The sequence below is a fragment of the Peromyscus maniculatus genome, chromosome 6 (assembly GCF_049852395.1).
Source record: "Peromyscus maniculatus bairdii isolate BWxNUB_F1_BW_parent chromosome 6, HU_Pman_BW_mat_3.1, whole genome shotgun sequence".
Lineage (NCBI taxonomy): Eukaryota > Metazoa > Chordata > Mammalia > Rodentia > Cricetidae > Peromyscus > Peromyscus maniculatus.
This window is the reverse complement of record NC_134857.1, coordinates 81,389,743-81,415,666: the sequence shown is the minus strand read 5'-3', so window position 1 is coordinate 81,415,666 and position 25,924 is coordinate 81,389,743. Positions and strand designations below refer to the sequence as shown.

Genomic DNA, 25,924 nt, shown 5'->3' with positions numbered 1-25,924 from the left:
TTTTTCAGCCAAGGGGGTAAAAACCTCCAAGCTCTGCTGCCTCCCCACTACAGATATCTCTGCTGGAAGGTTTTTGTGCACAAAAGCTTGGAGATGGTTTTTCATCTTATCTCCCTGAAACACTAAAGGGGAGAAATCATGCATTCTTCATGTATTGGATCAGTCTAATGAATGTGCATGTGGTACCAATCAAACGAATAATAACTGCGATGGCCGAACCCTTCAGACACGCTTGAGTGCATGGTTGCACAATGACCACAGAACAACAATGACAATGACAGCAACTTGGGAAATTTCTAGGCACTGACTTACCCAGGAACTAGAAAATAAAGAACCCGTCCTTCCTTATCTGACCTGTCACTGTGTGCTAGTTATTAATGTGGGTATTCTGAACCGCCCCTTGGGGACCCTCCCAGCATCCTGACGTCATCTTATGTAAAGTCTCCTTTAAGAAAAAGCTTCTCCCTCTTTGTTCTCCCCACTCACCCACCCCACCCCACCCCCACCAGAGGTAACCTGCACCTCTTTTTTTCTCTCTTTCTATCTCTTTCTCTCTCTCTCTCCTCTCTCCCTTTAATAATAAACTTTCCATGTAGACATGTGTTCTGCATGGTGTGAGTGACTTTCCAGGGCTCCACACTGTAGCCCGCCGCATCTGCATGGCATGTCTCCCTCACCCACCAGGGAACCTTGGCGGAGCTGCCAAGGACTCTTGTGGGCCATCTCTTAACAATGCGCAGCCTGGGCCCCCCACTCCACTCATCTTGGTGACGCTGGTGCTGGACCCAGGGAACATTTGTCTCATATTGCCTTTGTAAGTTGAAGGTACTGGTGACCATGGTAGGACTTTCTTTTTCCTGCTCTGATGTGCTTTCCTCTTGGTTCTTGTGGTAGCCGGGGCCAACAGTGTGGAGGATGCCCTCAGTGATGTTCAGTGGCGTGGCTGCTAGCAGCTTCCAGTTGGGTTGTGTCAGTCTCCAAAGAGACAGCTATCCCCGGTCATCCCTGGCCAGAAGAATATCAGCGAACTTCTCCAGTGGCCTCTGGTCAGTCTCCCAAGCCTTTGGAGTGCAGAAGCCCTTCTCCAGGATCCATCTCGTTGAGCTCTGACTCAGCTGTAGAAGTCAGTGACTGTTTCCCACAGCTGATCTCTTGTTCCCATGGCCCTGTGGTTTGGGGCTCCTAGTTGGACACAGAATAACTGAATTAGTTCATTTTCTATTGCTTTGTTACTTTTAAATTGCTGTACAGAGATATCATAAACAAGGCAATTTATTAAAACAACACAAAACATTTAATGTGGGGGCTCATGGTTCCAGAGGGTGGGAGTCTATGCTTGCTTGTTTTACATCAACTTGACACAGGCTAGAATCATTTGAGAGATGAGAGCCTCAATTGAGAAAATGCCTCAGAAAGGCTGGGCTGCAGGCAAGCATTTTCTTAATTAGTGACTGATGGGGGAGGACCTAGCTTACTGTGGGTGATGGTCTTGAGTTCTATAAGAAAGCAGGCTGAGCAAGTCACAGAGAGCAAGCCATTAAGCAGCACACTTCCATAGTCTCAACATCAAGCTCTTCCCTCCAGCCCTGTTTGTGTTCCTGTCCTGGCTTCTTCTGGAAATAAACAGTGATGTGGAGGTGTAAGCCAAACAAACCCTTTCCTTCCCAAGGTGCTTTGGTCATGGTGTTTCATCACAGTGATAGTAACCCTGACTGGGACAGAGTCCATCACGGTCATGGCCAGGAGCATGGCTACAGGCATGAGCATGAGACAACAACTATGAGGCAGAGAGACAGCTAACTGGACAGGCCTGGGCTCTTAAACCTCAAAGCCCATGCCAGGGACTCGCCTTCTCTAATAGGCCATACACACCTTCTAATCCTTCCCAAACAGTTCTACCAACGGGGACCCAAGCTCTCAAATATCTGAGCCTATGGGGGCCGCTCTCATCCAAAGCACCACAGCTGCTGTAGTACAATACCCAAGCCATCATTTTGGAGGCGGAACATTCAGATCAGATGGCCCCAGCTGTTCGATTTCTGGTAAGGACTCTTACAGGCGTGTCCAGAAGTTTGTCTTTTAGGCAATTCTAGAGCCTGTCAATTGAAATCAAACATCACCAGTGCATCACTTGACAGCTTGACACCCAGATCCAGCACTTTTAAGCCGTCACATGCCACCCCCTGTCCCTCTTGCCTCAACATCTTCTTATAATGCAAATGTATTCGGTATAACTTCAAGTCACCACAACCTCAAATAGTTCCAACACTGTTCAAAAACGTAAGGGTAGAGTCTCTTCTGAGCCTCAGGCACTCTTAACAGAGAACCCCTCTAACATTAAGAAACAAATGCCACACTTCTACCACACGCAGTGGCACAGAGTAAACATTCACAGTCCAAAAGGGATGGGCGGGGGCACAGCAAGAAACAACCAGAAGAAAGACAGACTGCAGCCCAGCAGGACAAACACCAAATCCTGTGGCTCCGTGTATGGCATGTGGGACTCATCTGGACTCTGAAGGGCCTGGGGCTCTCCAGCCTCCTGCTGACTATAACATACACACACACACACACACACACACACACACACACACACACACACACACACACACGAAACCTCTCTCTTGGGCTAAACCCTCTCTGTAACTGCGGTTTTCCTCAGCAGTTGTTTCCGAGTTCTGGCAAAGCCAACACCCTGGAGTGACCCTTCCCACTTAGGAGTCTCTTCCCCAGCTTCATGCAATGGCCCTTCTTGGCTTCCTTACATGGACTCTGACCCTGCCACACATTGCTGGTCCTCAGTGACCTTCTGGAACCTTGTGATAAGCCTCTTGATACCCTCACTCTGGTTAATCTTTCATGCTTTGTGGACAACCATGCCAGCTCAGGATATCGCCTGGTCCCCTTGGACCATAGCTGCATCAGCACCTGTGTTTTCAAGAAGGAAATACTTCATTGAGAGTCTCCCATTTCAGAAATCTCCCATGATTTTCACCATATACAGCCATTCATGGGTGGGGTCTTGCCCTTAGGGCACCTTTTCAATTGTCTTCTTATTAACCTCTAACAACTACAGCTACTTTCTCAGCAACAGCCTCATCCCAACTTTAAATCTCTAAACTTTCCCTTCAAAATTCCTCATATCTTCCCCCCCTCCCCCATTTGTCCTCTCTCACTGCAGACCTAGATGAGAGCAATGAGCAATACCCATGGCAAGGCCTGACTGCCTTAAGATTGCCTCCTCCAAATAGATTAGTCTATTTCTTTTTAATTCAGCGTCATTCAAGTCTTCAGAGCATGGGCAGAATGAAGCTAGATTCTTTGCTGGAATAGCATGAACGAATGCTAGCCCATTCCCAATAGAGACCTTACCACCCTCTGAAACTTCAGGAGCCAGGCCTCCACTATCTGTATTTCTCTCTACATTCTGGTCTTCCAAACTTCCATCAAACTAACCTGTTAAATTCCACTCACAGTGACTTAGGGCTTTTGTAGCTCATAGTTGGAAATCCTTTCCTACAAACGAGTTCCAAACAGTTAAGAACACATAGTCAGGTCGATCAGAATAATGGGCCACTCCTGGGAGGCAGTTTTCTGTATTTTTATTTTGCTCGTGGCTGTAACCACACACCCGAAAAGAAGCAATCCAAGAGAGAAGGGCTTTATTCTAGCTCACAGTGTGAGGCGATATCTTCCATCATGGCAGAGAGGGTGGAACAGCAGGAGTGTGAGGCAGCTGATCACATCGCATCCATAGCAGAGAGAGATTAATGCTGGTATTCACCTCACCTTCTCCCTTCTGTTCAGTCTAAGACCTCAACCCATCCACAAACACTTAGGGTGTGTCTTTCCACCTCAGGTAAGCTAATTCAGACATGCCCAGAAGTTAATCTCCTATGAGATTCAAGATCCTGTCAAGTCGACAATCAGCATTGACCGTTGCCATGGTGAAGCCGAGTGATGGGCTTAAGGAGGTTCACTTGTATGGACATCCATTGTATTCATACACACTTCGCTGTATGTTTGAAATCGCCATAATAAAAGCCTAATGAAATAATGCATGCCATGTCAGTGTATCATCTACAAATTAATAATAACCAAATTATGTAGTACACTGCAGTTTACAAAGCACTTTTCATACATAATTTAATCCTAACCTCAGGCCTGCAGGGGGGAATCTTCATTTCATAGGGAATCATTTCAGAACGAATAAGTCAATGGCTCAGAGGCTGTGAGCTAGTAGGCTATAAAATGAGACTCAAATCCAAGTCTTTGATTTCTAAATCCTTCGTTCCAGCTGGTGAGGTAGAAGAAAAGCCAGATAAGAGTGGCTTGGCACTTAACTTCCGAGCTTTAGAAAAACGACAGCAATGATACTTATCTTGGCTTGGTGTTTGGGAACACGTACGTGGTCTGGGCATTTCTAGAAAGGGCATTGTAAGTTGTAAAGTGCCTTCTAAATTTAGGTCAGCCTAGATAGACTAGTTTGCCAGTAAGGGCTGCTACAAAAAAAAAAAAAAAAAAAAAAAGGGAAGGGGGCAGCTTGTCACTCTAGAGCAGTGCTTCTCAACCTGTGGGCCACGACCCCTGGGGGGGAGGGTCGAACGACCCCTTTACACGGGTCACATATCAGATGTACTGCACATCAGATATTTACATTATGATTCATAACAGTAGCAAAGTTACAGTTATGAAGTAGCAATGAAGATGATTTTATGCTTGGGGGGTCATCACAACACGAGGAACCGTGTTAAAAGGTCGCAGCCTTAGGAAGGTTGAGAACCACTGCTCTAGAGGCCGCTCTAGGGCAGAGCATGCCCTCAGAACCTCTGTATCCACTTGTGTGGACTTCTTCGCATCCCCAAGCCCATCCCCTGCATCAGTATTACCGACGAAGTTGAAGATGCTTTCCCTGTGGCACGTACCTGAGTACCAGCCAGTGTCACTGGCGCACAGCGCGGCTATGGAGCTTGTGGGAGCAGGGACTCCCTGACAGCTGTTATTAACGGGACGTTTTATGACTTTTTAGGCTGGTAAAAATGAGTTGGAAGCCACATGGTATTTCCTGCTGTTGTCTAGAATTCTCTATTAGATTATTACACTGCATCATTGGTAGTCATAAAACAAAAGAGACACTCCTGGCTCTCTGGGGGTGGAGGGTTGACTGGTATGGCTGAAATAAGAGGTACAAAACCACAACTATCACCAAAAGGAGACCTCTTTGGGAGCCGAGTGTAGATATCTAAATAGCCGTGTCAGTACGGCTGCAAGCAGACTCCCACGTCACATGCCACCTTGAAGTGAACACTCAAGGGTGGCAGCACAAACCTGTCAGTGCATATTTCAATACAAACAGGGGCACTAAATATAGCTACGTATTTTGATTTAAATATGCAAGTTAAGAGAGCTCATTTGTAATTATTTTACTTATGGTAATAGTCCTTGTCAGAAGCAGCCATGGCTTTACCCGGGCCTTAATTTTCTTAGCTCTGATAATATCTACTCCCCAGATGAGGAAATCAATAAACTGAGCATGGTGGCTCACTCCTATTGTCTTGCTCTTTGAGGATGCTGAGAGAAGATCAGGCCCAACATGGGGTATGCAGTAAATTCCAGGTCAATCTAGCACAAAACCAACAAGCAAACAAGCAAAAATAACTTAATATGGCCATATTTGTAAAGATCTTTTGTACTCGGCTCAGGGCCCAGCCTAAAGTACATATTCAGTTCTAGTGAGTTGGATTTTTTGTTGTTGTTGTTCGTTTGTGTGTGTGTGTGTGTGCGTGTCTGTGTATCTGTGTGAAATTGTCCTTTGGAATCCATAGCAGATTGATTACAGGACTTCTGCAGATACCCAGGTCTGTAGATGCCTAAGTCCCTTACATACTGATCTGGGATGCAGCTCATTGGTACAGGACTTGCCCAGCCAGGGTGAGGCCCTAGGTTTGATCCCCAGCACTCCAAAAGAAAAACAAATTATGGCACAGTACTAACATTTGGCATGTATAATACTCACCTCTAACTAAGTCATCTCTAACTTTCACTACTGAATACAATGTAGATACTGTGCAAACGGTTGTTACCCTGTATTGCTGGGGGATGACAGGAAGAAGGTCTGCACATGTTCAGCACAGATGTAAATATTTTCTGTTCAAATACCTCAGAGCTGCACTTGGTGGAATCCATGGATACAACCACGGTATCTGAAGGGCCAGACACCAATCTACTTATTAAACCATGCATCTAATTGAGTCTGTAACTGCCATAGGCACTCAGAGAGGAAGTGACGATTGGGCGCCAAGGAAGGAAGAAAAGTTATGTGCATACTGCAGGGCTAAGGTGTGGGTTCGAGGACCAAAGGGCCCAGAAAGAAGAAACTGAAATTCTAGCCTCTCAGTGGGTGATTGAACAGAACAGAAGGTCAAGTGGAAGCTTTGTGTGCGGGATGTGGCAATGTATATTCACTACACATTTTTTTAAACTTTTCTGATTGTTGATATTTGTTAGAATAAACTGTTATGAGATAACAGGAGAGATAAGGACCAGAGAGATAGCCCGGCTGGTAAAGTGTGCTGCCCAGGCATTTTCAGTCCCCAGCACCTACTTTAAAAACTGGACACAGTGGTGTGGGCTTGCACTGGGAACATGAACACAGGAGGATGCTGGGGACTTGCTGACTGGCCAGTCTAGCATAATCCATGAGCCATGAGTTCCCGTGAGGAACTCTGTCTCAAAAATAAGAGTGGCTTCCAGAACTGACGTGTAAGGTTAACCTGTATCTTCTACATGCATGTGCACACACATGCATATGTAACAGCACACACATGAACATACACCACACACACACAAACACACACACACACACACACACACACACACTATATATATATATATATATATATATATATGCAAATAAATGCGCTACAAATTTGGTAACTCTGCTGAGCTTCTCTGGCCATGGCTAGCCTCAGCACAATAATGAAATCAGGGAACCAGATCTATACATCTATTCAGTGGGCACTGGGGACAGAAGTGACGTCGAAACACCTCCTTTCTGATCTAGAAGACACAAGTGGAAACCTTCCTCACAGAGAGCTGGAAGTTGGTGTCACTCCGACCCTGTCCCAGCCTCTCTGAGGCATGAGGCCCCAGCCCTTTCTGGCTCTGCCTCCAGCCTGCCTGGGGGACAGCTTCAGGGACAGTGGCTCTGCTCTGACCTGCGAATCTTAACAGAAGTGTGTGGAGCTGGAGAAACATACCTCGCTTGCTCCTCCTGAGCAGAGCAGACAATTCAGAATTACTGTAAAAGCCGGCCTCCAATGTCCTGAAATGTGCATGTGTGCGTGCGTGCGTGCGTGCGTGCGTGCGTGCGTGCGTGCGTGCGTGTATGCATGTGAGAGGGATGACTGAGGGTCCTGGCTGGGAGTGACTCAGTCTGCTCTATTGTTTAGGCTTGTCAGGTCACGCAGGGCATGAGGGACTGAGTGTGGTGCTTATGTCCAGGGGTTAGAGCGCACGGCACTTATATCTAACAGGGCAGGCAGTACAGTGTTGTGTACAGTGGTAGGTCTCAGTTAACTGAAAAATCCCCTCCTACAAATTTAGTCAAGGGAGAGCACATGTGTATATCTGAACTAGAGACAAACATATATATCTTAAATCTCATAGTAGTTTTGAAGCCCGTATACATCTATTCTGCATCTATTATCTACCGTGTGATTACATGTGAAGTAACTGGTCTAGAGATGGGTAAGTAACTTTCACAGTGATGGGTAAATTATGTCATATTAAAACCTTTTGTCCCACGTTGTTCTTACTGTTTGACAGCTTTGTCCATGCATACAATGTATCTTGATCATATCCGACCCAAATCCCTGCTCCCATACTTCCGTCCCCTCCTTTTTACATACACCTATGAGTCCAATTTTTGCCTATTGTGTGGACATGGGTGTGAAGCCATCCATTAGAGCTTGCCAACCGACCAATGGCCACACTCCCCCTCCCCCAAAAACCCTCCCTACATTAGCAATCACCAATTGCCAATAGCTTTTCAGTCAGAGATGTAACCTTGTGAGGCCCTCTCCTGTTCATGACTGGGTTGATCTTATATGGGTCTTGTACAGGTCACCTGAACAATGGCCATACCATGCTCAGAAGACAGCATTCCACAGCACTGCTCCCCATTCTCTGGCTCTTACAGCCTTTACACCCTGACTTCAGTGATGTTCCCTGAGCTTTGGCATGCTGGCATGGATATAGATGTCCTTTTTAGGGCTGACCAACCAACAGCCATATATTCTTAGTACTTGGATGAGTTATGAGTCTGTGCATTAACCACTATCCCCTGTAAAAAAAGAAGTTTCTCTGATCAAGGTTGAGAACAGCACTAATCTATGGATCCAAACATAAATATTGAAAATGTGGTTTGACAAGATGTCCATTTAGCAAAGCAATAGTAGTAGGTTCCTTTTAGAGCCTATGATCTCCACAGCTGTAGGCTTTTGATAGATTTCCAGTGCTGGCCATGGATTCCCTCCAATAGAATAGACCTCAAATCCATTTAGTAAGTGGTTGATTACCCCCATGACAATCATACCACGTTTACACCAATAGGTACCTGTTGCCTGGAAGGTCAGCATTGCAGGGTCCATTCCTAGGCAAATCTATTGATTATCCCCTAATCCCCTCCCCAGGATCCCATAAAGCACCTTCCAGTTCTCTGAAAGATAGCCATCAAAGGGGACGTTTTCAGGCCAGGTACAGCTTGATCTCTCTATGTTCTACAATCAAAGTGCATTATGTCTTCATCAATAGGCTCTTACCATTTAGTTAGTTAACGATGAAGACCAAAGGCAAAGCCTGTGGTTTTTGTTGTTTGTTTTTTATTTTTTTGGTGATGATGGGTGGGGCATTCAGGGGTCTCTCTAACTAATAACTCCTAGGGAAGTGGATATGGAGATTTTCACTTAATAACCCATGCTTGGAGAAGCATTGCACACCCATGCAGGGCACCTCCACCCAAATTTCTTCTGTTTTTTGGTTTTATTTTTGTTTGTTGTTTTTAAGTTGCTTATAAAGCAGTGGGTTTTCATAATGCTTTTTAATATATCCTAAGTTTTGGTTAAACTGCCCCAGCCTCTCTTTACTCCACGCCTATCCTTGCTTAACCTTTAACCTCCAGTAGTCCTCTCTTCCTCTACTTTCTTATCACATGTATTCTGTTATCCCTTCTCTTAAAGGCCTCCTACACTCCACAGGCCCTTTCTAGCTTCCTGACCTCTAATGACACTCCAAATTAAGCACACCAATCGAAAAACTCAAAGCTAGGCTCCAGTGAGAGAGAACACAAATTGTCTTGCTGGGCTGGATTATTTCACTTAGTATAGTATTTTCAAGTTCCATTCATTTCCTTGCAAATGTCAAAGTCTTATTTTTCTTTACAGGTGAATAGTAATTCATTGTGCATAGGTTGCATATTTTTATTGTCCATTCATCAGTTGACATATATTTAGGCTGATTCCATTTCCTAGCTATTGTGAATAAAGCAGCCAGGAATATGGATGCACTGATACATCCTTCACTAAGATATGGCATCCTCTGGATATATGTTGAGGAATGGTATAGTTGGGTCATATGGCAGTCTTACCTTTAGTTTTTTTGAGAAACCTCCACACTGATTTCTATAGTCGTTGTACCAATTTACATTTCTGCTAACAGTGGATAACAATTCTCCTTTTCCACGTCCTCACCAGTATTCATTGTTACCTGTTTTCTTGCTGATAGCCATTCTCCCTGGAGTGAGATAGGATCTCTAAGTAGTTTTAGTGATGGCTAACAGTGTTGGGTACTTTGTAAATGTTCATTAACTATTTGTATTTCTTCTTTAGTAGTTCAGGTCTTCATTGCATCATTTATCTTCTTGATGTTGGTTTCTTAAGTTCTTTGGATAGTCTAGGTAGTGATCCTCTGTGTAGCTGGCAGATTTTCTTCATTTTGTAGGCCACCTCTTCATGGCCATTGACACTTTCTTGTTCTGTACAGAAGCATTTACTCTTATGAGGTCTTAGTTGAGGCTGTCCTTCTTTCCTGACATATTATCATCCTATCCAGAAAGTCCTTGTCTCTGCTTACCTCTTGAAGGGCTCTCCCTCCCTTTTTCTCTAGTTCAGAGTTTCAGGCTTTACACTGGGGTCCTTTATCCACTTGGAGCTGATGGTTTGCGCAGGATGAAAGGTAAAACTCTATTTTTATTCTTCTATAGGTAGACATCCAGTTTCCTGGAACTACTTGTTAAAGACTTTTTTTTTCCAATGTGTATTTTTGTATTTTTTATTTATTATTTTGTATTTTTCAATGTATATTTTGTATTCTTTGTCAAAGATCGGGTGACTGCAGTTGTGTGGCTTCGTAAGCTCTGTTCTATTCCATTGATCTAGGGTTTGTTTGTTTGTTAATGCAGTAGCATGCTGTTGTATTACCATGGCTCTGTAGGATAACTTGAAATCACATATGAGGGATAACTCCAGCAGTGTTCCTTTTGTCCAGGATTGCTTTGGCTGTCCGGTGTCTTTTGTGCTTGCTTTTTGTTTCTGTGAATGTCACTGAAATTTTGATTGGGATTGCTTTTGGTAGGAAGACCATTTCCACAATATCGATTCTTCTGATCTGTGACACTGAAGGTCTTTCCGTCTTCTAATGTCTTCCTCAATCTCTCTCTTTAGTGTTTTAGAATGTTCATTGAAGTCTTTGGTGAGTTTTATTCTAAAGGTTTTTTTTTTTGTTGTTGTTGTTTGGCTATTGTGAATAGTATTGTTTGCCCGGTTTCTTTCTCAGTGTGTTTGTCGTTAGCAAATAGGATGGCTTCTGTATGGTAACTTTGTATCCTGACACTTTGCTGAGTAAGAGTTTCCTTGCATAAAAAAAAGTCCGTTATGTATAGAATCATATGTGCAAATGCAGATACTTTGATTTTTGTCTTTCCCATTAATATATTTTGTATTTGCTTCTCTAATCTTATTGCTCTAAGAATTCCAGCACTATATTGAATCAGAGTAGAGAAGATGAACATCCTTGTCTTATTCCTCATTTTATTGGAAATGCTTTGTGTTTTTCCCAGTTTAACATGATGTTGGCTATGTTTGTTATATACAGTCTTTATTATGTTGAGATACATCCTTCCAATTCTGAGTTTCTTCAGGACTTCTAGCATGAAAAAGTGTTGGATTTTGTCAAAAGCATTTTCTGCATCTATTAAAAATGACCATGTGATTTCTGTCCTTAAGTCCATTTTTGCAATGTTTAATATTTATTGATTTATATTGAACCATCCATGCACCTCAGTAATAAATCCAATTCAGCCATGGTAAGTGATCTTTTTTATATGTCCTTGAATTTGGTTGGCAAATCTCTTGTTAAGAATTTTTTTGTGTTTGTGTTCATCTGGGGGATTGGTCTATAAGTACGTTGTTGTTGTTGTATCTTTATCTGCTTTGGGCATCAGGATAGAACTAGCTTCATGAGAATTTGGTGATGTCCTTTCCTTTCTGATTTTGGGTAACACTTTGAGAAGCATCAGTTTATTTCTTCTTTAAAGATTTGGTAAAATTCACCAGGGAGTCCATCTGGAGCTGTTCTTTTTTTAGTTGGAAGATTTATAATCACCACTTCAATCCCACTGCTTGCTACAGATCTGTTTAAATAGTATATCTTGTCCTGGTTTAATTTTGGCAGGCCATATGCATCTAGAAATTCACGTATTTCTTTAGATTTCCAATGTACTGCAATATATGTCTTAAGGTAACATGCAATGATTTTCTGAATTTCAAAGGCATTTGTTTTGATGGCTCCATTTTCATCTCTAATTTTATTAATTTGAGTTTTCTCTCTTGCTATTTTGGCTAAAGGTTTGTCAGTCTTGTTTATCTTCTTAAGAACCAACTCTGTCATTCATTCTTTGTATTATTTTTTTCTTATTTCTGTTTAATTAATTTTGATATGAATTTGCTTTCTTTTCATATACTGAATAGAGATTTGGCCTGTTCTTTTCTCAGGGCCCTGTGGTACATTATTATTTCTTTCAGACCGCTCTGATTTCTTGATGTAGGCATTTAGAGCTATTTACTCCCCTCTTTGGACTCCTTTAATTGTCCCAAATAGATTTTTATATGTTGTGTATTCGTTTGATTCTATTTTTTCCCTTATTCCCATCTTGATTTCTTCAAGGACCCATTCATTGCTCAATAGGTTATTATTTAACCTCCAAGAGGTTGTATACATGTGGAGGGTTCTCTTGGTATTGATTTGTAGTCTTACTCCATTGTAATCAGATAGAATACATGGCATTATTTCACTTGCCCTGTATTTGTTAAGACTTACTTTGTGTCCTATTATGTGATCTACTTTACGTAAAGTTCCATAGGTTGCTGAGAAGAATGTATATTCTTCAGTGTTTGGATTGAATATTCTTAGATGTCTGTTAAATCCATTTCATCTGTGATGTCATTTAATTGGTCATTTAAATGTCATTTAATTTCTCTGTTAATTTTATTTTTGCAAAATGACATGTCAATTGATCAGAATTAGTTATTTTAATTACCAGCTGTGGTGATTTGAATGAGAATGCTCCCAGAGACCCATATTTGAGTGTTTGGTCTACCATTGGTGAAAATGCAAAGGATTAGGAATATGTCCTTATTGGAGGGGGTGTGTCCTTGGTGGAGAAGGTATGTCACTAGGGGTGGGCTTTGAGATTTCAAAAGCCCACACCTGCTGGGCATGGTGATGCATGCCTTTAATTTAAGTACTTGAGAGGCAGAGACAGGTGGATCTCCGGATCTCTGTGAGTTCAAGGCCAGCCTGGTCTACATAGTGAGTTCCAGGATAGCCAAAGCTAGGTTGAGAGACCTTGTCCCAAAAAATGGATATGTGTGTGTGTGTGTGTGTGTGTGTGTGTGTGTGTGTGTGTGTGTAAAATACCATTCACAGTTAGCTCTCTGCCTCTTGCCTCCCATTTGTAGATAAGATGTAAGCTCTCAGCTGCTGCTCCAGCACCATGTGTGCCTGCCTACTCCCAAGCTTCCCATCATGATGATCAGGGACTCATCCTCTGAAACTGGAAGTCCTCAATTAAATGCTTTCTTTTGTACCATTGCGTTGGTCATGGTGTCTCTTCACGACAACAGAAAAGTGAGACACTAACTCCTATCATGGTAGTGCTAACTTGTATTTTGTCTCATGAATCTGGATACACCTATGTTTGTGATGGATCTGTTTAGCATTGGGACATGCTCTCGATGGATTGCTCCCTGACAGCATGAAGCACACTTCTTTATCTTTTCTCACCAGTTTTTGTTTAAGCTTACGTTGTCAGATACTAGAGTCTGCTTGCCTCCTAGTTCCATTTGCTCCGAGTTCCTTTTCCCCCCTTTCTCCCTAAGGTAGCATCCATCTTTTGTCATGAGGTGGGTTTCATGGAGGCAGCAGATAGATGATTGCTGCTTTTTTTTTTTTAATTATTCAATCTATTAGTCAGTGCCTTTGGTTGGGAGACTCAGACCATTAATATTCATAGTTATTATCCAAAGATATGTATTGCTTCCTGTCATTTGTTATTTTGTAGCATTTATTTTTTCTCTTCTCTTGCTTTTGTTTGTTTTTGTTTAGCATGGTTTACTTTTTCTTGTGGCTTCACGGATAGATTTGTTTTTGTCTTCAACCTGACGGACACCTTCAAGTATCATCTGTAGCGTTGCCTTGCCAGGTATAAATCCCTCTATTTTTATCATGGAAAGTTGGGGTTTTCCTCCAATTATGAGAGGTAGCTTTGCTGGGTATAGTAGTCTGGGCCGGCAGCTCTTTCCTTTCAGAAACCGAAACACATCATTTCGAGACCTTCTGGCTGTTAGGGTTTCCGTTGAGTAATCTCTGTTACTCTGACAGCCTGCTGTCTTTCTGTGCGAGTCAGCGTTCTCTCTTCCCCTCTCAATGCACTTTCTTTGATTTGCATATTTATTATTTTATTATAGTATGGTAGGGGAAGTTCTTTTCCAGTTTTTCTATTTGGAGTCCTAAAAGCCTCCTGTACCTGCACTGGCATCTTTTTCCTAATTCTGGGAATTTTTCTCTTTTGATTCTTTTAAAAAAACGTTTCCTAAGTCTTTAGAAAGAGGGCCAACAACCCGTATACTTGGTCTCTTCAGAGGGTCCCGCAGACTTTGATATTCACGTTGGGACCGTTGTATTACTCGTCTTCATCCATGTTTGATTGCCTCAGTTCCTCCACCTTGTCCTCGGGCTCACATGATCTGTCATCTCCTTGATCCTTCCTGCTGGAGAGACTTTTCACCCGTCTTTTTTATTGATGTTTTTCATTTCCAACATTTCAGATTGTTTTTCCCCCAGTATTTCTTTCTCTTTGTTGACTTCCTCTTACATATGTAACATCATCTTCCTTATTTTATTCAGTTGTTTGTATTCTCAATCAGGATCTTGTTTTCCTCTTTCATTTCTTACAAGACACTTATGATCATTCTTTTGAGTTCTCTGCCTAGGAGTCCTCTCACTCATTCTCTTTGGATGATATTACCATCAGGGTTGCCTTGGTTTTTCATGTTTCTTGTGTCACTGAATTGGGATTTATGCATCTAGGGTTAGTTCTCTGAGTTTTTTATGTCAGCTCTATTCTTTCAATTGAAGTATTTTCATGTTCATGTGGGACTTGGATGTGATGGAGTTGAAATCCATTATTCAGAAAACAGTTGCTTGGTCCTGGAGCTCAGGGTGTTGCTGATGCTGTTTTAACCCCTGGGTAGAATATTAACTCATCCTGAAACCTTTGGCAGGTCCAGTCTCTTCTTCTCTACCTTTATTTTTAGGACCATGATGGGTCTTCACAGTGATGCAGATGAAAATCTGGGGCAAGGCTGAGATGCTATTTTCAACGTGGTGCGGGGTCCTCACGGTTTTCAAGTGCATCATCTGAAGGATGAAATTTTTAAAAGTAATTTTAGAAGCAAAAATATGCATGAGTGTGTGAGCACATGCCTGTCATCCTGGCACATGGGAGGCAGAAGCAGGAGCATTACCCTCCCTGGGCTACACAGCAAGACCCCATCTTAATAAATCAATGAATAATAAAGCAAAGCAATAAAAAAATTAAAAGGCCAATAAAGCGTGAACTGAGAAGCTCAAGTCCACCTCTGTACAACACACTAAGCTCTCACTCTCCAGGGGTTACCCTGGTAACAGAGTTTTGCATACCCTTCAAGAAAATGCTTCTGCATACATAAGCATCTGCAACCCAGATGTTCCTCACCCGTCTCATCTGTTTGGCTGACTCTCTTTTGGCTCCAAGCTGCACTTGACACAGAACTCAGCCCTTTGACCAGCATTTACAAGAAATCCAATGACACCAAATATATCCCGATTTTTAAAGCATTATTAAAGATTGATGGGGCCGAGGGGAAAGGTTCACGTTGCACAGCATCGGCTCCTCTCCCTCTCCAACCCAAACAAAGCTGTGTTGAATTGTTGCCACGGTCTTGTCAGCCCACACTACAAACGGGGACTGCTCTCCCCTGGCCTCCACTTATCCAATTTGACACATACACCGTGTTCCAAGGCCCCTGTCTTTGCACCACAACCCTTTCCCTCCCAGTCCCTGCCACCCCGGTTGTAAGGACACCCCACACTCCATCTCAACAGCTCTTGTCTGGCTGGCAGTTGGCTTGCTTCTGTTTTTTTTGTTTCTTTAGCTCGTTAACCCTTGTCATAATTAGTATGGCAGAAGCTACATCGCTGTGTACTTGTGAGGTGGCTAGGGGGCAAATTCTTAGAAGTGTAAAATCTGAATCAAGCATGCAGGCTTGATTTGCAGCTTGATGTATTGTGATAACTGGTTCTGGCAAAGAAAAAAAAAGTAGTGTGAATATTGTAACTTATAGATCATGGGAGTGGCCCCATGTCTCAGTGTCTTGTCCAACACTGAACGTTACCCAACGGTGTCATCCTCACCAATATAAAGGTGGAAATATGTATTCTTTTAATGATGAGTGGTATTAGGCAACTTCCATCTGTGTATCTGACACACACACACACACACACACACAGACACACACACACACACACACACACACAAACACACACAAACACACAGTATGAGAATGAGCCCATGCTTCACATGTGTGAGATAAGCTCTGCCTCTGAGTTCCACTCCCTCAATAGCCATTCATATTTCTTTCTTATCTTTTTTTTTTCTCTCTGATCTGTATCCCAGGCTGGACTCAAACTTGAGTTCCTCCTGCCTCAGCCTCCCCAAGTGCTAGAATTCCAGCCTCCTGTTGCTACACCCAGCTGTTGCATTTCTTTTCTCTGAAAGTTTTCATCCTCCCCATCTCCTCCTCCATCTCCCCCTCCTCCTCCATCTCCCCCTCCTCCTCCGTCTCCCCCTCCTCCTCTCCCTCTTCTCCCCCTCCTCCTCTTCTTCCTCCTTCCAGCTCTTTATCTAGGTGTCAGTCACATTAGGAAATCTTTCTCCTCTCTCCTCCTTGGAGGGATCAACTCCCTTTGCTTCCAAGCCACATCTATCTTCTGATTCTCTGACGCCCTTTTGTGGTTTCTCTGCTGGTTTTTTGTTGATCTGTCTCAAGAAGTCACTGTCTCAAGTTCCCCGAGGCAGGTGTCAGCCACATCCTGTCTCTCCTGTCCACCATACTGTGATCTCAACTCCTGGATAAGAGGAGTTATCTATTACTTATGTCATAGCTTGCCACCAGGCGCTCTGAGTGCGTATTATTGTGCAATAATTCTATGAGGTCAGTTTATCAGCCCCAGTTCTCCAAATAGGGAAATGGGGGTTACAGGCTAACCTGCATGCTGTTCTCCACTAGTAGATGGGACTGGATACCTGCTGTGACTCTCCACTGTCCCCTCCTGTCATTCACCTCACCGTGCCCTCATTTACCTCCAGGGAGATGACCCTGACCTGTACTGTCACTCAAGACCTCTTCCCTACCTTCCAACCTGTCTATCCAAATCTTCCATAGAAATCTCTACCTGGATATCTGCCTGAAATCTATGGAGCATGCTCCCAAACCTGCCTGAACCTGCCCTTGCAAGGAGGTCCCTCAGGCTCTGGCAAGAGTCTCCAAGCCCTATAGAGACAGCCCTCTCCTCCTCCCCTGTCACTCCCTACTCACAGATGCCACATGCCTCCTACCCTGCCTCTGCATCACCAAGCTCTGCACTCTGCTTCACCCCAGCTCTGCAGCCAGACGTGCTTCTCCTTCAAGCCGAAGAATCCCGATGCTCTGCCTCAGACTCTGTCAGAACAGCTCTTGTTGGGGTCACAAAGGTCCTTGTGCCCACAGGTCACTAGGGAAACCAGGAATGTTAAACAAGCAGGGGCTCTTCTCAGTGGAGGAAATAAAATACTTGTTTCCCCACCCAGAAGGCTGGGAGTGGATTTTAATGACTTGGTGACCTTTTTGCTATCCGTGGAGGCAGACCTTACCCTAACTCCCCAGAATGGTTATTCCAGACTCTTCTCTCCCTAGACCATCATCCGTCCTTGGGGGAGATGTCACATGCACTGTATGACCTGCTGACCTCTATGCTATAGGTCAGAAATCACATTAGATTCTTGGCCTTTTAGCTCTAGAGGCCACCCTCATGGTCACCTGTACTTTGTAAAAGAGTTTTTATGTAGTCACACCTTAAGAGGTATTGTACAGCTGGAATTGGAAAGACTGTTGCCTGGAAACCTTTTCCCAAATCATACTGTGTTTTAAAGATGCTGATAACGAACTGCCTGGCATTAGACTCCCCAAAGTCTGGTCCAGGTTGAGGAAGTCAATCAATCTGCACTGGGTTTTCATTCTTGTCTCTTCTCCAATCACTGCCTGTGCTGATGCCTACAGGGTCCCCTTCACGCTCTTAAAGGAAAAAGTGAAACAATCTGTGTAAAATAGATGCTTTATGCTAATTTCACAATCAGCTAGACTTCTCTCAGCACCCAGGAGGCAGAGGCAGGGGGATTGCCACAAGTCCTTAGCCAGGCTGCTCTACCTAATGAGTTCCCAGCCAGCCAGGGCTCCATAAGAAACTCCGTTTCAAGACAAAACAAATCTAATTTCTCAATCAATACCAGACTCTGACTCGCCTGGTGGAGAGTCAGTCCCTGTGGTCTAGAGAGGAACGTGGCAAGCCCCAGTTTTCAAGGCTCTGGTAGACAACCCTGGCTTTGCTGCACATCCCCATATCTGGTCAACCGAAGTCCTCTGTGCCTTTGCGCACATCGTTCTCGAAGCTGGGAACTCCCTTCCCTCACAGTGCTGGGAACTAAGCTCAGGTTTGTGGGGCAAATTCTCTGTCACTGAGCTGTGTCCCCCAGCTCCCATATTTATTTATATTTTGAAACACCGTCTCACTAAACGGCCCAGGCAGGTCTTAGCTTTCCTTTGTTGCTGTTTATTTTTAGAGGGCATGTCTCACCCATCTCAAGCTGCCTCTACCTTGCTATGTAGCAGAGGCTGGCCTTGAACCCCTGGCCCTCCCTTCTCCGCCTCCCAAATGATGTGGCTATAGGTATATGCCAGCATGCACGGTAACCTTGAGCTCCGGATCCTCCTGCCTCAGCCTCCAAGTATGTGAGTTTACAGGCCTGAGTCACCCAGCCCTGCTTAGCGAGTGAGCATTCTCACATCTTTCAGAGCTAGCTTAACGGGCACTTTCCTCACGGTGCGGCCTGCATCCCTCCATTCAGGTTCCCAGGCATCTTCTCTGGCCTCCTTTTCCATTCTTCTGACATTGCATCATCGCTCTTCTGTGTTCGACTCTCTCCAAGCCAAGGCTGCCAGCAAAGGCTTCGTTATCCATCCCCAGCTCTGAGTGTGGCGCTCACGAGGTGCCTTGGGAATGTGTGTGGAATTAACGTGTTCCACGCGTGAGTAAGTCTCATCACCTGTGCCCCACCCCTCAAGAACTAGAACTGTGAAGAAAAGGACCAACGGTGTGGTGGTACAGTGACAGAACACAGGGACACACGGGAGGACAACATCCCTATTTCCGCATCCTAGCCTGAGGTGGGAGCTTAGCCCCATCACCCCGCAAAGTTGTTCCCCCAAATCTAGATAGTCAAGAAGATCCATCTATATATGTTAGCGTACTTGGAAAGTAAAGCAAGAGGTTAGTAGTTCCGGGATAGCATGGACTACAGTGAGACCCTACCCCACAACAAACAAACAAACAAACAAACAAAATCAAGAGACACTTGGGAGCAGCCAAAAAATGCAACCAAGACTCAAGTAGATATGAAGTTGTAGCTGTCGGAGCAGGAAGGTGGGAAGCCTTTTCCTCCTCTCACCCATCATAAGGAGCGTGGCTGAAGCCTCGACGACAAAGGACAGGTTGGCGAGGAAAAGCCGTGATGAGTTTGTCTAATCAAAGCTTTATATCATGGAAGAATCCACAAATGAAGATCCAAAGACCCCAGGAAATGTCTTTACACTTGTGATTGATGAAGAAGAGATAGCCATGAGCAAATGGATCCGCCCAAAAGGTGTGACTGATATAAAAGACAGAGGGGACCCAGCGAGGCCTCTCTGGGCAGCCTTCCTTCCTCCCTGAATGAGACTGGACCCACTGGAGTGAGGGCTTCAGAGGAGAAGGGAAAGAGTGGCCTTGTGAGGTGGCTTTGGGGGAGAGATGTTCTAGTCTCAGTGCTACACTCTGGGGAAGGGGAATTCTGGGACCTATGATTCACTTTAGGGCACAGAGACAGGGAGACGACAGATGGGCAGAAGAAGGCCAGACAGAGCTTGCTTCTCGGGCTGCCTTGGAGGTTTCCAGTCTCCTGGTTTCAAAGTGTCCAGCAGATCCAAGTACTGTACTTCAAGATGTTTTGTCGTGTTTTTTCCTTTGTGCCCTAACATAGCCAAGGCCAGAAGACAGATAATCATTTTCAGGAAACAGATTGATACTTAGAAAGAATGGAGGTGCTAGAGACAAATTTAAATTTAGTGTCATCCTGTCCTGACAAATTAACCCTGAAGCACCCTTGACCTGACAAAACAAGAGTCGCTTTCACGCCGGGGACATGTCCACTACGGGTGGTGTGGGCCCTGCTCTATACATTATTTAGGGACCCACTCTAATGAAGTGTGGCAGATTGAGATTTTCCTCAAGAGCAGATTTTAAAAGGTTCCCAACTGAGAACTTGTCAGAATACACAAAAACGAACACATAGCATGTTAGTTACAGAGGTCCCCTGGGGTACCTTGGGGATCAACCCCCCTGAGAAAAAGCCAAAGGGAAGGGCCGAGGACTCAGGCAAAGCAGTCCTTTCCCCACTCAGGGGACAAAGAAAAGGTGGGCTGCGTCACCAAAGCCACTCCCAGAAATGGCCACTCTCTGACATTTGTCACCGGCCTTGGCCGCTTACACCAAACATTACAGGTCACTGGAGAAGGAAGCCGCTGATGTGAAGGGGCGCGAGGTGAAAACCAGCAGTGTCTGCCAGGCCAGCGGAGTCTAAGCCACCTCCAAGAATGACTCCTCAGCCCAGAGGTGGACACGTTCAGATGTCCACAAGGAGAGTCCATCACATGGTCTGCCTCCTGGTGATGGGGGCGGGACAGGGGGCCAGCCTTGCTTCCCTCGAGACCAGAGAAAGGGTTTTGTTGAGAACTGATAAGGTACACCCTGACACATCTCCTCCCTCTTAGCTGCATGAAACTGAGAAGGGCTTGTTTTTCTATGCCTCGGTTTACCAATCTGTAAAGTGGGAAGGCCGGCACCTATCTGACCAGAGTGTGGGAAATTATGTGATGCGCACAGCATTCCCGCTGTCTCCTGGTTCTAATCTGAATCAAATGAATGTAACGAACCTGACATAGCTCCTCCGATGCGATTGTTTTACCTTATAACACAAACGCATTATGGACGTTTTTATGTCTCAAACATAACATTAAGTGGCGAGGTGTGTGCATTTGACGTTAGGTATGCTTGACATTCTAGGACTGATTTCAAATATGCAAATCTCCCAAAATACTAAATGAAGGAGCACCTGTGAGTGCTAACTCAGCAAACTGACTAGGGTGCAAGCAAGAGGACCCCAAGTTTGGATCCCTAGTCCTGATACCAGAGGGTCGAGTGAGAGCAGGATGGAGATACCTGGATCCCTGAAGCTCACTGGCCAGCTAGCCACCTGCTGAACTGAGCCTCAGGTTCAGTGAGAAATCCCATCCCCACCCACAGGAAGACACCACTGTCAGCTCCTGGCCTCTACACTCATGCCAGCACATGAGCACACTCCACCCACCCACCCATCCACACATAAACACATTTTTAAAGCTGTAATGGTCAACCACAGTGCTTAGCTCATCCAGGGCCTTCACTAGACAGTGACTCATCATGGCTTGGGAACTTTGGAGCATCAATCTCATAAGTCCAAATCAGACAGGAGTGTGAGTCGCCCAGATAAACAACCGACTCTCAGGTCTCCTGCGGGAAGTGGAGGGCTGACCCACGCCTGGACTCGCCATGTAAACAAAAGTCACAGCCATTTACTAACAGTGAAGATCTACTTCCCACTGAGCTCTTGCAGTCGGGGCTCCAGGGCAAGGGGTCAAACACGCTCACGTGGAACCTGCTTTTCCTTCCCACCGGGTTCTGAGCTGCAAAGGCTCCAATGTCATTTGAATGAGACACAGAAATTCCTCACCTGCCAGAAGCTGGACAGAGCTTTTGAGATGCAAACCATATCAGTCCTCTGAGATGAGAAGTGAAACCAGAGAGAGAGAGAAGTCACTTTCAAAGCACTGCCCACCTCTTTCTTATACACACACACGCTAAGCATACACCGCTTGCTCAATCTGCTACGAAAACAGAATTCTAAAATAAGCCATCATCTACCCTCTCGAGTTGGGAATCTGGAAGAAGATGGATTCGTGTATTTGGGTGAGCATCACCCTGATGAGTGCACTCTCTACCCTCACCTCCGTTCCCACAAAGGGCAGCACTGGTTGGCAGAACCAGTTAAGAACAGGAGAGAGACACCAATAATTACAAGGGCAGGCTGCAAGGGCCGTGAAAATAAAATGCACAGAAGCCAGCAGATGGCACTTAATCATAATTTTTCCTACAATTTCTATTAATTGTCGAAGATCCTTCATTCTGTCTCCCCATAAGATGAATGATAGGCTAATGTGGCGTAGTAAGTAATGTTTCCCCTTTGAGATATTAAATAAGCTTGTTACATAAAGGATCCCCTCCCACATAACCAGCCCCAGACCCGCTTTTCTCATGCATATATTTATCATATCATAGCATGTCATGCATATGCATGCCCATATATCTGTGCACTTCCCAGCACGCTGCGAGCTTGATCAATGTATAAAGTCAAAGCTAACGCCTGGGTTTATCTCCAGAAGCGAGACTGAATCAAGGAACTGTTGTTTCTAAAACAGTGCCGAGAAACCATTTAAACCACATTGTTGGACAGAAATAGCGATGCAGAAATACCTTAGGGAGGCCACTGGGGCAGTTTCCTCCAAGGCTCTTATTACAAGCATTAACAAGGTGTGTGACCCCTTCCAGGCTGCTCTGCCTCACCTGCCAATCCTTCCCCCTCCCTCTCCCTCCATTTCCACAACGCCTCTCCTTTCCGATGTCTCGTTCCCTTCACTCTGCTTCTCTTGTTTTCTTTTGCACTCGTGTGTGTGTGTGTGTGTGTGTGTGTGTGTGTGTGTGTGTGTGTGTGCGCGCGCACGTCTTGCAGGGACAGATGCTGTACCAGGCAGGGTTCTTGATTTCCAACACTACAAATCGACTCTTGGTAGAAAAAAAAAAAAATTATTGGACAGCGCTCAAGTAGTTCACAGAATCGATGGGAAGCCTGGGAAATTTGGCTCAGTACACAGGCAAGAACCAAAGGATCTGGCACCCAAGAGCAGAGCCAAGGTCACACTACTGAAAACTACCCGGTGTGGCTGCCACTGGCATCCAGGCCACCAGTCACTAATGACCACCGCTGCCAGTTGACTCTGCGGAAAGGTGGTCTACACCCACCTGAGGCAAGGCCTCGCCTCCTGCAGTCTGGGCTGGAGACCAATGCCAAGGTCTAGAGGGAGAGGCTTGCGCACAGCTTTCCAAGAGCTGGGCTGTGGTTCCGGCTCAGACCACAGCAGGGTCAGGGCACACAGCCCAGAGGCTGAGAGGCTAGCAGAGTGCAGGACACATTGGGTCTGGAGGGGCATTAGGTGTCACTGGCAGGGCCCAGGTTAAAGTCACCCCCACCCCACCCTCTCCCCGCCCCCCACACGTGGAAAGGTGTGGAGATCTGTACTTTCTAGCTGATAATAACTCTGGGGAGAGGTATTTGGCCAGACACATCAGGATTAGCGATGCCTCCTCTGGAAAGATGATGTCTGGTGAAATCCTGCTGAAGCTGAGGCCCTCCCAGCCCACTCGGTCTCTCCACACATACTCAGGCCCAGGCTGAGCAAGGCGCTGGGATGTGAACGCTCTTTGTTCTCAGGTTCGCTTAGCCACTTTCCAGTCCTGCTCTCAAGGACTGCTCTCCTGACCTCCCACATTTTAACCCTTAATGGAGACTAGTTTTTTTTCTAGGGAGCGAATTTGCAACCAGATTCCTGGCCCAGCCCAGGGCCTTGCTCTCTCCTGCCAGCTGTTTTCAATTAGGAGCTGGTTTAAGTAATTTGAGCGACAGAGGGTGTCAGTCAACAGGAGTATTTATTTGTTAGTACCTAGTTTCCCTTAGGATCCCAGCCCCACGACTAATAGATTCTCTAATATCCCGAATTACGAGGTGATTTTTGTTGGTTTTCCAAGGAAGGAGAATAAAACATATGATTAAAGTCTCTAAGCTGTGGGCCCGATGGTCCCCGCCACTGCAGGGTGAGTGATGGAGACAGTTCTCTGTGTTATTCTGACAAGGCTCTGACTTTGTCGACTACATTTCTTGGGCGGTTACCTCAATTCTCCTCCATGTTTTAACGGAGGGTCTCTGTGTTGCAAGAAGCTTCCTGGAAAAGGACACCCAGGCAGGGCTCTAGGGGGCTCCGGCATAGCGTGAAAAGGACTCCACACACACCCGTGTTCACTTGGTTTCAGCCTGGTGTTTGTTGAGCATCTACTACAGCTGAAATACCTGCATATTTTGGAATTCAGAATGACATGAAAGCCACCATTTGGTAATACGGACCCCTTCTGACCAGCGTCATTTTCAGAGGATAGAAGACCAGTCTTTGGCTATATTTGTCGCCAACTGTTTGCCATGGCCATGGCCATGGTGATGATATAAACCAGATGGCTTTTAGTTGGTTTTAGTATTATTTTTAAACTCTGCAGACTAATATGGCCCTTATTGCCTGCACCTGGTTGGCTCCTTCCCCTGACTGCCTTCCAGAACTCACTGCTCTCAATCACTCTTCCAACTGACAGGAGCAGAGAAATGGAGGGGGAGGAAATGTTGCCCGAAGGCAAAGGGCCCTGGCTAAGCGGACTGTGCTGCTTGGCTGGTTAAACCGCTTTCTGTTGCTCTGGATCTGCATTTGGGAAGCTATCTGAGGCCCTCCCTCCATCTCTGCAAGCTGCTCCTATTAAGTGCAGACGTAGGCTCTGGGGACAGTCTACTCTTCTGGCGACACTCACATGTCCTCGGGGCACATTGTGGGCGTTAACAAGTCAGCTCCTTTTGTCTCTTATTGTTTACTGTCTTTGGGCCTGCACTGGTCTCACTGGTGGAATGTGCCTAAGCACGGTCTCTCCTGGAAGGACTCTTGTCAGGAGTCAGCCAATGAGCAAACACTCGTGAGATGACCAAGTCACGGCAGGGGCTCCGTGAACAAAAGCTGTAGTTACATCAGCATTCTGTCAGAAGATGTGATGCTGTGCTTACAGTTAAGGAGCGGTTTAAGAAAGCTGTAGAACTCAATTCGAGGTCATAAAGACAGGGCTCGGGAGTGATGGAGACAGCCTGGGGGACACACGGGACTGTGGACCCAGGTCAGCTGTCCAGGCGACAAAGACACAGTTCTGAAGGATGGAGGCGGAGTGGGTGGATCAGGGTCCCAAGTCCTCCCCTACTGGCCTCAACCACAGGGTCCCATCGTCACTGTCTTCTATTAACGTTTCTGGCCTTTGGTACCACAATGACGCCCCTCAGAGGGGGGCTTTCTCCTGCCATCATCTGCTCTATATTTATTAATAGACCTTGTACTTTGAGAAATACTTTCTGCATGTATTTGTTCATTCATAGAATTGTATCTGGGTGAGCATATGTGTTTGCATTTTATCAATGGACCTTTACTGTTATTTTGACCCTCAGATTGTTTCAGATTTAGCCAGTAGAAGTCCCTTAAAGGCCAGGCAGTGGTGGCACACGTCTTTAATCCCAGCACCCGGGAGGCAGAGCCAGGCGGATCTCTATGTGTTTGAGGCCAGCCTGGTCTATAGAGCGAGATCCAGGACAGGCACCAAAACTACACAAAGAAAAAGTCCCTTAAAGCTGGTTTCAGTGCTCTTTTAATATTGTCATCATTTGGGGGAAAACCTACAACATACAATCATGTGGGTTTTTGTTGTTGTTTTCTAATTTGTAGCTGAGAGGTAGACTGTCTGTCTGTCTGTCTCCCTGTCTATCTCATTATTTGCACTAGTAGCTTCAACTTTAATCCAGTACTAGTTAAGTTTCTGTCAACTGGCTTTCCCCTTTCTACATCTGTGCCTCTCTTCTCCAGTCCTGGGAAAGCAGGCTCCCACCACGTCAGTCTGTTTGTCCGTAGCCAGTCTCCAGCACCATTGGGCATGCCCCGGGCCCTCGGTGGGTAGCATCCTCTGAACTGGTTATCTACTTCCTTCGGATTTGTTTTCATGAAGAAAGAGGCAAGGATTCTGGGAGTGGAAA

General features: G+C 45.3%; 1 long non-coding RNA gene across 1 annotated transcript; it reads right to left on the bottom strand.

The window, feature by feature from the left end:
* Positions 1-9,350: 9,350 nt before the first annotated feature.
* Positions 9,351-17,291, bottom strand: LOC143273934 (uncharacterized). The gene is made up of 2 exons (XR_013052271.1): positions 17,196-17,291; positions 9,351-14,976 (listed from the first exon to the last, which is right to left on the bottom strand). It is a non-coding gene; the product is annotated as an uncharacterized LOC143273934 (long non-coding RNA).
* Between the last annotated feature and the right edge of the window lie 8,633 nt (positions 17,292-25,924).